Genomic DNA, 9,346 nt, shown 5'->3' with positions numbered 1-9,346 from the left:
TAAAACTAATGATTCGCAGTATCATCCAGTCGCTGGCCTCATTAAGCAAAATGTGGCAACAAAATAATTGATTATATTCCAACAGATCTCATCTGTTACAAGTGCCAAACTATTGGTTAACTTTCCATTACTATGCTTGTGTATGACCCAGCACAATGTAAGACATTGTAAAGTGCAGGTCCACAAACAATTATATGGCAAAAAATATATAATTTCTTCACAGAATTTACAATATTGTTCAGGTCGCACATGGTTTGTGTTGGAGGCAAGGAGGAGTCGGCGGCAAGGAGAAGGAGGCAAGGAGAATAAGGCAAGAAAAAAAGTAAGGAAGACAGTGAGAGAGGGAGAAGGACAAAGAAAGGAGATAAAGGAAGAAAGAAACCAGAATAAGTGAAAAACCAAAATGACCACAAATGTAAGTCGTTGAACCATCCGACTCCGGACGCAGAAATACCTCGGGCCTATTCTTACCCTGGACCCACAGGGGGAGTCGCTGTTCGGGTGTGGACGCCTCAGGCTGTTAGTGTCTGCAGTCTCTATCTTCCACCGGATGGTGATGCCCCGCAGCATGTCCTGGCTGCGCTGATATCCCAATTAGTGCCACCTTTCTGTTACTGGGCAACTTCAACGCCCATTACCCTCTGTGGGGAGGATCAGTGGCAACAGGCCGAGGCAGCATCGTTGAGCAAGTATTGGCACAGCTCGACTTTTCTCTTTTAAATGATGGTGCCTTCAAACATTTCAGTGAGGCACATGGCACGTACTCAGCCATCGACTTTTGATCTGCAATCCTAGCCTATTACCGTCTGTCCAATGAACCGTGCATGACGACTTGTGCAGGAGTGACCACTTTCCCATCTTTCTGTCACTGCCACAGCGTCACTCTTCTGGGCGCCCCAGCAGATGAGCTATGAATAAGGCTGACTGGCTTGTTCACGTCTGTCACCACTATTTAGCCTCTTTTCAATGACGCCATTGGTGTGATGGTTCACTTTGCCAGCACCAGAATCGTTACTGCCGCAAAATCTCCCATTCCCTGTTCTTCTGGGTACCCTCAGCGGAGGACTGTGCCTTGGAGGTCGCCCGACATTGCTGAGGCGATTGAAGATCCCATGTGGGCACGCCAGTGTCACAAGCGGCATCCCTCATTGGAACACCTCATCACCTTTTAACGGCTCCGTGCGAGAGCCCACCGCCTCATTCAGCAATGCAAGCAGGCGTGCTGGGAAAGGTATATCTCCACCATTAGCCTCCATACTTCTCCATCGCAGTTTTGGGCCTGTATTTGGTGACTGGCTATCGGACCCCTGGCAGCGTACCTGTGCTTTCACTGAATGGAGCAGTCTGTTCTGACTCCGTCACAACTGCAAACCGCTTAGCGGAGCATTTTTCTCAATTCTGCTTCTGCAAATTACCCACTGGCCTTCCACTCCCTCAAAAAGCGGTTGGAACGTCGGAGCCTTTCATTTCACACGCGCCACCCTGAATCGTACGATGTTCCATTCAGTGAATGGAAATTCGAAAGTATCCTAACCGCTTACCCTGATATGGATCCTGGGCCAGATCGCATCTGCTGTCGGATGCTCAAACACCTCTCGGTGGACTGCCAGCGACGCCTCCGAGACCTTTTCAACCGTATCTGGTTTGAGGGTGAGTTCCCGTCGCAATGACGGGAAAGTGTCGTAATCCTCGTTTGGAGACCAGACAAAAACCCACTGGTGGTGGATAGATTCAGCCCCAGTAGCCTCATTAACGTTCTCTGCAAGTTGCTCGAACGCATGGTGAGCTGGAGGCTGAGTTGGGTACTTTAGTCTCGGGGCCTTCTGGCCCCGTGTCAGGGTGGGTTCCGTAAGGGCCACACTGCCGCCGATTTCACTCTTGTCGGAACCTACTGGAGCCGAGTTAAATATGCCTTCAAATCAGGTGGCAAGAGTATTTTTGTAGTGAAAGGGATTTTCTTTACTTTTTCGTGAAGGGAGGAGATAGTAACCATCCGAGGACATATCATGAGAAGACTAAATACATGACGAGTGACTCGCCAAATAATTTCTGGATAGTTTTGTTTGTGAAATCAGCGGAGTCCGTTTACGTGTAGCAACAACACGTGTATTTTTGTCGGTAGTTTCGTCTAACACGACAAATAGTGTCAAAAGTAGTACGTAATAAATACCGGCTGAGATGGACATACCCCAGGGGAGGAGTTTGCAGTACACAGAACCCTATTTTTGTCTTACGATGCAAAATGCTCTCACTGCCCTCCGCTAGAGTATGTCTTTCGTTGGGACAAATTTCTTCTTAAAAAGTCAACACAAAGACTTAACTCGCCACTAGTAACAATATTGCACAGGAATGCTCAGTGAGCTAACTGATGATATTCGAGGAAAAATGCAGTAACAGTTACCCCTCCGATTTTTGTTACTTTGAATTAGAGCATGCGGTACTCTACTCCGAGCTCCTGAACTTTGCTTATTCAATGTAAATATCGCTCAACACTTAGTCACAAGTAGTCACGTATCAGTTATGTTCGTGAATGTTGAAAATCATTCGTGCCGGAACGACTCGTGTTAAGGAGAAAATGCGTTTCTGATGTACTTTGTACAAAAGCACTCGCCCCGTTCACACAATACAAGTTTTGCGCTGCCTCCGCCGTCTTCTGTTGTACCCAAAGTCAGTAATGTGTTGCCAACGTTAGACCTTTTTGCGCATGAGCCTATTTTACAAGCTTTAACATGGAGTTTGTGTTGTAGGAAGATTCTAGTGAAATATAAATACTTGAAATTAATCATTCAGTTTAAATGGGACCCCGTCACCGAAAAGCAGAAGCGTCGACTTGTCGAAAAGTGCACACGAAAGGGGCAAAGCTTGCTAGCTTCAGGACTTTACTGTTTTACTTGTATTGCTCTAGCTCGTCAAACGGTAAATAAAATCCGAAAGTTAGCAACTTTTCGGACTTAAGTGTGTGCCTAGCAACAAGTCAACACTTTCGCTTTTCGGAGAGTGGTCTCCTTTAATCCTAAAGTATTTACATTCGTGAGCTGCAAGTACGCAAACTCCTACACGCAACTGGACGACGAATACTCCAACTCTAAATAAGGAGGTGACAGTTGCTGAACACACTCCTCGGAAGGCGAATGACGTCAGCGGCGAGCTGCAGTTGCAGGGACGCTGCACAAGCTGTTTCGCCGAACTATTTCTGCACGTATTCGCTGGAAGGTGAAGCGACAGGCGAAAGTATGGAATGGAGTGAACTCCAATAAAATCCAGATTCCGCTCCCATCGCCGGTAGGAAAAAAGTGGTAAGCGTCGCGAAATGTAAGTTTGTTTTTATTTCTAAACCATTTCCATGTTTCGACGCTTCCTACTTTTTCAAACAGGTGGGGACCGAGTCGGCAGGAGGCCTGCCCACAGTGTCCTCTTTGCCTGACAATAAGGGAGAGGCACAGGAATGAAACTTTCTAGGTTTATTTAATTTATTTTCATTATACCCCAGAAAAAGGTCAGATACGATAAATAAAGACATTTAGGGCCGAAGTGATCTTGTCACTCTACTGGGTTCATCCAACCGCTTGGTCGGTCGTGCAGCATGTTGCCTAGGAAGTACGCGAAGAACATTATGCAGGTAGAGTGTGTCGGGTGATGTCATGTTGTCCCAGTACACAGGGCCTGGAACTACTGCCCAATGTTGCGGTAATAGAAATATCGAGCAGAAACAGATTTTGCTAACTGCGTTTGTCATTTATCCTCTGTGCCCCTTTTACTTTCCCGAAACTCTCAAGGCCTGCAGGAGACCTTACCCGTTTTTCTGTCTGTTTCCACGTGAGTGATGAACGCACAGAGTCGTTAAAACAGTTTCAGGCGTTTGTTCAAGTAGCACCTCACAAACCGTCGCATTCTGTGTTTGCACCGGGCACTATCTCGTGTACTGGAAAGACTAGCTCGAAGCTTTGTTTCACGCTTGTGCAGCCAGTAGAGATATCTGCAGGTTCGGAAATAATACATCAAAAGCTACATAACCCTTGGAACCGCTCGTACTTCTGATTTCCAGATTGTCTTGCCAATATTTAACAACAGACTTAAGCAAATGTCGAGTGAGAACTCTCCCAGATACGTCAGTTAATAAAGAAACGATGTGGAACAACAAAAACCGTTGCAGACTGTTACGTGAAACATGGACATGTCACTAAGTAGGAGAAAGTGGATTTTACTTTAAGGGTCCGGGAACTTTCAACCGTTAGAAACCATGTATTTCGGCGCTCAAGTGGCTACATCACTGCCTAAATGGAAACTTCCTGAATGTGGCTTACAGATATTCGAATTAAGATGTCTCTTTCTACAACGAGGCCACAGTTCAGATCTGTCACCGTCTTCCTCTCCCTAAACCTGTCGTGAAGAATGTAGGTTTGGTACCTCCGAAAGTAAGAGATATTCAAATAATAGGACCTTGGGTATCCACGCTGCCCAATGTAGCTGGAGAGAATGAAATCAAACATACATCGAATGGTGATTATTAGAGAACGCAGAGGTTGAAGCACAAAGTAATTCAGTGTAACATCTGGGTTGTGTGTGTAACGGAGTACTGATGGAAAGATACTTACTTCCATCCTTGGCACAATTCGTATAGTCTGTTGTGTGTCTGCAACATGACAGTGCTGACGTAGAGAGAATGTTGTCTACCACTAACCGAATGAAAACTAAACAAAAGTAGACAGGGCGCTAATTTGTGGCTTCCTACATATGAAAAGGCTTATGGCAAAAGATGACAGCTGTTCATTTCTGGTGGATAGGTCCGTAACAGATAGCATTCATCATAGGGAGGACATTAATGATGCAACATTGCGTTTGCGACAGGTCACTAACTTACACTAGCGGGTCTACAGGAACAACCTACAATTTTACGTTGTTAGATTTAAATACATTGAAATGTTGTGATTGATCAAAGGTGGCGGTTGGGGAGGGGTGTCGTAGGAAGCAATGTGTGCCGGGTACTGGGGACATCGAAAGACAAGCTCTTGCTCTGTGGATGAACTGTGGTCAAGAGTTTCGCTTTATTTTCACTGATAAGGGCGAAGGAGGGCCATGGTTCATTGCTGTTGCAGTGCCATTCGAAACCTTATTTTCTCTTTACCGGTTCGCGTTTACTTCCTTCACAACGGGGTCGGCAACACTACCCAATCAAACCGGGAGACTTTAAGCTTCTTTCACCAGTTCACTGTGTGCCTAGCTGAAGTGTACGACAGAGCTGTAATAGTTGTTTCGTAAAGGAGGGAGGAGAAAGGGTTTAACGTCTCGTTGGCAAAGATATCATTAGCGTCGGAATACAAAACTCGGATTGTGTCAAGGATGGAGAACGAAATCGGCTGTGCCCTTTCAAAAGAACCGTCCCAGCATTTGCGTGGAGCGATTTAAGGAAATCATGGGAAACCTGAAACTGGATGGCCGGACGCGGCTTTGAACCGTTGTTCTCCTGAATGGGAGTCCAGTATGCTAACCACTGCGCTACCTCGCTCATTGTAGTACTTTCGTAAACTTTAATTACATAACGTAACTTGTTTGGACAACTGTGTGAACCTTGTTTGCATAACGCAGCCTGTTCGGACATGGAAGTATCGAGGTGAGCAGTAATATTATGCTGATGTTAATCATTGCCCTCTTAACCCGAATAATGCAATGATATGAAAACGTCACAATCTTGAGTAGCTAGTGTTCGTTCGTAGTTGAGCACAGAATTCAGCTCAGAATTATGTTGCCCACGAATGCAATCTGATACTCCCCTCCACCACAAACACCAACAGCAACATTAGCGCCTCGCTAAACCAATTTTCTTTTAATAAATTAGTGTTTCAAATCACGAAACCTAAATTTTATTGTATTTCATTTTTTTAAATGATTTATTAAAGTAATAACTACCAGCATCATGTCACCTGAGAGTATTAGGAAAAAGGAAGCGTTGGAATTATTCAGTATTAGAATCATGCTGTATTTATGGTAAGTAATGATAATCTCCCAGAAATATTTCGTGACAGATTCGTTAGCACCTTTTTTGTTTCCTACCCATCAAAAAATTTGATCTTAAGCCTGAGCGGGTAATTGCAAGTAGGTATGGAAAGTCTTTACTACAACGTAGTTCTAGTATTGTCGTCCGTGATGGGAAATATTGTGGCTTTAACAGTGACTAAATGATTCGGATTTTGTTAAGCCTCTCAAGCGCAAACAATGAATCAGTGCTAGACGTGAGTGAAAATTCTGTAATGTCTCTCCCGTGACCGCTCCTCCCGCTTGCGGACGCGTATCATATTGCGGGGTAACGCAGGATGTAAACAGTAGCTGTTCACAACGTACCAGACTGCTGTAGGGCAAGTCGAGACGAACAATTCGATAGAAGACTTCTGGTGCACCTACCGCGTAAATTGCCTCATTACTGGTAAATTTCAGGTATTTCAACCTGTTCCATCTTTCAGTACGGCGCGGATATAAACATGGGGCTTTGCAACCGATCAATTCGTTTCCAAAACCTATATTTGCCTTTCACATTCGTTGACTTCGACAACTCTCAACCAAAGTGTGAGCTTCGAACCTAACATTGAGCTCGGGATCTGCAACGGATCAATCTGTTACCACACACAACCAAGATAGGGGGAGAGGGGTGTGGCGGCAATGCCACGCTTTACCCTCAGTCAGATTGACCTACACGAAACACCAAAGCTACAGTGCCTCCGTGTCATGCGAGATCTTCAGTATTCTCTAGCTCTCTTCGCGCAGACAAACAAAATGAGAGCATTTCTGTAGCGCATTTAATGCGGTCCAATTTTTTAATGGTATGCATTTGTGCTTGTGGTCTCTTCTCGGCTTGGTACAGAAAAGCGTACAAAAGTGGTCTACTACACTCACTTCCTCACACTCGATCCGCACCCACCCCTTTCCCTCCTGTCAGAATTCTTAGTATGTTGCTCATGGCATTCCCTTTTACCACTGCTCAAAAAATAGCAGTGAGCACTATGGGACTTAACTTCTGAGGTCATCAGTCCCCTAGACTTCGGTTAGGTTTAAGTAGTTCTAAGGACATCACATACATCCATACCCGAGGCAGGATTCGAACCTGCGACCATAGCTGTCGCGCGGGTCCAGACTGCTCAAAAATTTTGAGACTACACGAATTATTTCCATATTCGACAGGCTTCATGGGCTATTTATTATGATTAGTTTACGAACTTCATGTAAGCAATTCCACTAAATTTACAAATGCTAATAGAATTTGTCGGTGGTGTTATGAAATCCGATTGTTCTGTAATAACTCAATATGACGAATAGTAACAGTGGTTGTACAAGGAGTGTCAATTTATTGTTACGTAAAGGGTCTTTTACTCTGTCTGGTCGATATTTCTTCATTCTTTCCGATGTTTCCTTTCTTCTTACGACATGACTTCCTGTAGTTTTCCCATGATCTTCGTTTGCGGTCTGGTTTGCCTGTGTTCCAACGTTTTCAATTATTCTCCATAATTTGGATTTCTTATGTCTTCCTTAATTTCTGTGACGTATTTAATGTTGCTCTTACTATTCCACAACTTTTCTATTACTTTTGTACTCATTCTATTCTCTGGTGTTCCCATGAGATGTCCAAAAAACGATACGCGATTCTTCCTGATGGTGATCGTTTTTAGTTCTGTTCTCTTGTATTTTGTTTACTGTGGAGCTGTTCACTGATTTACCTCATACTGTTTGTCTCGTAATTCTTTCTGTCTTTGGTCCATTTCTGGTGCAGTAGTTCTGAAGATTTTTCAGCTACGTATGTTATTTCTGGTTGTGCAAGTGTTTAGTTTTTTAATTTAGCATCTATAATACGCGTTTTTGTTCAATAATGTAGTTTTCTTTCTTCTATTGTATTTTGCCATTTTCGGTTCTCATTTAGATTGTTAATTACGATTTCTCCTAAATATTCAAATTTATCAACAGTTTTGGGTAAAAGTTGCGTGTTGGTCACGCAGTTGAACCTAGCTTGTAGACAATTTTTCGAAGGTTTTAAACCTGTACTTTTTACGGTATAACATTAATGCTGGTAACCTTAGTGGTTTATTTTCTCAGGAAGCTATGGTGCACCTTCAGTGGTTTAAGCTCACTACCCCTTACGTAATGGTGGTTTTGTCACGATGTATGATTGCTACTACATCGGCCCTTATGTGATTTTGCCTGGCTCTAAAATTGTTTTTCCTGTGAATGTGTATTAACAGGATCTTTTACCAGTGTTCGTATTTCTTGACAAGAGCCATTGTCAATTTTCAAGTTCTGACATGTATACCGTTTGTGGGCTTCACTAATATAGTAATGTAAAATTTTTTACATTTCGGCTGTATATGCCACTGGGCGTAAGTTTCTCGGCGTAAGCGCCACCTGCCTTTTGATGTATAACTATTATTTGTACCAATGCTCCCATACTGTTATAACGCGAGTATTAATTTCCTCCCTCTTTTATTGTTACTCTACCTATGGACGTTATTGATACAGATAATTTACAAGTTGCTCTTGTACGCCAATTGGCACATGTTTCTCGGCACGAAGCCACCTGCCCTGTTTGCAGAGTAACTACGCTCGCCGATTACACTAAGTCGGTTGTGAGCCCTGCAAGATCCATGAGCTATTTTATATTAACGTGACAAACCCTAATTCTAGGGCTATATTTTATTTTTGACACATGGATCTATGCCGACAATTGTAAAAACGGCTATGGTACATTAGTCCTTATTAGTGTAAAATTCTAAGTACCAGGCGTCGTCATAATTCTGTAATGCAAGAGTTCTCTAATATGTCTTATAAGCCAAGAATAAATTTTAATTTTCATACTTTTCTAATGTAAGCTATGATGTTCATTGCCCTTAGGTTACCTTCTGAAGAGGACATTTATATTTATCGAAACCTCGGTAAGGAATTTCTTTATCCATTGCAACTGGTCGGCTGTTTATGATTTAATTACGTGAAACCGTTGCTGTTGTACAGTTATGTCTAAAATATAGAGGTATGTTACCTATTTCTACTTACGTAATATCACATTTTATCTCCATGAGAGCAAGTAGTTTTAATGTTAGTAAGCGATTTACTGACTTTAGGATTTAGGCCTCAATGTAGGAAAATACGTGATTTCTTCTGTCACTCCTTCAGTTTCAAATGACTATATAGTCAGCTTTGCTGGTAAAATAAAAGGGTGGTGTCTTCAGCATACCTTACCAGAGAAGTGGAAGAACTGTCACATTACTGTAGTAGTAGTAGTAGCAGTAGTAGTAGTAGTAGTAGTAATAGTTCAGTGCACTGCTGGCTATCTAAGTATGTTAACTGTGACTGCGTAGGCAAGTGCTTG

This window comes from Schistocerca serialis, unplaced genomic scaffold, assembly GCF_023864345.2.
Source record: "Schistocerca serialis cubense isolate TAMUIC-IGC-003099 unplaced genomic scaffold, iqSchSeri2.2 HiC_scaffold_1362, whole genome shotgun sequence".
Classification (NCBI taxonomy): domain Eukaryota; kingdom Metazoa; phylum Arthropoda; class Insecta; order Orthoptera; family Acrididae; genus Schistocerca; species Schistocerca serialis.
This window is presented reverse-complemented; position numbering follows the sequence as displayed.